The following is a 2,288-nucleotide window of genomic DNA, read 5'->3' on the forward strand; positions in this document are numbered from 1 at the left end:
AGCACGGTTTCGGGAGATGCTCAACCTGTGGGTCCACGCTGGGGATGGGAAGACTGGTTGGGGTGGGGGTGGTCCTGGGAGCTCTTGAGGAGTCAGTGATCAGTTGGGGTGGGGAACGAAGGAGATGGGTTCCCAGGTGGCCCATACGTTTGGGACCATTTACCAAGAAGGGTTCAATGGGGTGGGTTTGGGGAAGAGACAAGGTAGGTTTTGGACATGGTGAGTTTGAGGTGCCTGAAGGGGCACCGAAACAGAGCAAAAGAGACTATTTCTCATCCTTTTTTTGCGGATGTGGATCTAGCTTTATTTTGAGCATTGCCACGTGCCAGGCACTGTTTCAGAGAGCTTCATATGTAATAACTCGGACCTCTCCTTATCATCTCCATTTTACATATGGGGAAACTAAAACACAGAGAGGCCAAGCGACTGAGCCAAGGCCACACAGCCTTCTCCTTTACCCCCCTGACTGCCTCTGTGCAAATGAGGAGGGCTCACTGGGAGCATGAAGGTGGGTGGGGACTTGAGGAAAAGATGGGGGGGTTCCTCATCCTTCTCTGTGCGAGTGTATGTTATCAGTGTGAGGAAACAGGGGGAGCCCTGGGCCTGGGTTCCATTTCATTACATTCCCTGGGAAATGGGAACCTGGAGGTCTTTCCACAGTGCCAGAGGTGGAGCATGGGATCGGAGGCCTAGAAAGACCCCTCTGGAGTTCAGTGTTAGAGATGAGGCAGGGCTGGTGGCAGGGACACATGTCTGGGAGGCCATGTGGGAGGCAAGGCAAGAGACGGAGAGAGCTTGTGACCAGGCAGCTGAAGTGGGCCTGGAAAGATGGAGATCACTTGTCGTGGGCTAAATGGAGGGGGGTGGGGTGGGAAGGAGTCGAACCCAGGAGAGAAGCAGGCTTATTCAGGAGATGAGGGGACCAGTCAGGACCCAGCCCTTTCTGCCAGCCACTTGGTGGGCACATGGCAGCCATGTTCTCTACCCAATCCCAGCTTAGTCCAAGCAGCCTTGCCTCCAGCCTTGTCTCCTCAGGTGGGCAAGACATGAAGTGTGAAGTGTTTGGGAAATAACAAATAACCCGCTTTGGTTGTTGGCTGGCAGTTGTGACCAGTGGCTAGAGATTGGCCTGGAAAGTGAACTTTCTTAAGAGGGCGCTGGGAACCATTGGAGGGCTATTTGTAGGCAGGGCAGTGACAGGATTAGATTTTTGCTTTAAGAGAGGTTTTCAGTATTTTTCAACCCTATCTGGCCTTTTGTGATAAATATAAAAACCTCATCTCCAGATCTTGTCTCCGGGCCCCATGGAGATTAAAAAAATTTTTTTTCTTTAGAGGAAGAGAGAGAGTGCGCACCCGTGTGCGTGCACAAGTAGGGGGCAGGGACAGAGGGAGAGGGAGAGAGAGAACCCCCAGGAGGCTACACCCTCACCTGGGAGGTGGACACAGGGCTTGATCCCAGGACCCCGAGATCATGACCCAAGCCAAAATCAAGAGTCGGACGCTCAACCTATGGAGCCACCCAGGCGCCCTGAGGCCCCGTGGAGATGTTGATACTTCTTGTTGCCCGGGAGCCAAGCCTGCCTCACATGATGCCCTGAGTAGAGGCCTGATGGCTGTTTCTCAGTTTATCCTTATAGTTCCTTCAACTATTGCTTTATGTGTTTTTAAGTTAGGTTATTAAGTGCAGATGAATTTAGAATTGCTACATATTTCAGGTAAGTTGGGTATTCGATCAAATGTAGTGACACGCATTGATACTGTAATGCTTTTGCCTTATAGTGTGCTCTGCCTGACAGTAACATAGCAATCACAACCTTCTTTTGGTTAATATTTGTCTGGTGTATCTTGTTTAATCCTTTTGCTTTCAAAGTTAGAATTTGTTTTATTTTATGGAGATATAATTCACATATTAAAAAATTCACCCTTTAAAATGTACAATTTATTGGTTTTTAGTATATTTATGAAGGTGAGCAACCATCACCATGATCTAATTCCAAATCATTTTCATCACCCCCCAAAAAACTCTGTAGATATTAGTGGTTACTCCCCATTTTCCCCAACACCCCTGCTCTCCCAGCCTCTGGCAACCACTAATCTACATTCTGTCTCTGTGGATTTGCCTCTTCTGATATTTTACATAAATGCAATCAAACAATATGTGACCCTTTGTGTCTAACTTCTTATGTTTATCATAATGTTTTTGAGGTCACCCACATTATAGCATGTAAGAGTACTTCATTTCTTTTTTTATAGCTGAATGCTGTTCCATTGTATGGGTAGACCATA

The sequence above is a fragment of the Ursus maritimus genome (assembly GCF_017311325.1).
Source record: "Ursus maritimus isolate PB19 chromosome X unlocalized genomic scaffold, ASM1731132v1 scaffold_X1, whole genome shotgun sequence".
NCBI lineage: Eukaryota > Metazoa > Chordata > Mammalia > Carnivora > Ursidae > Ursus > Ursus maritimus.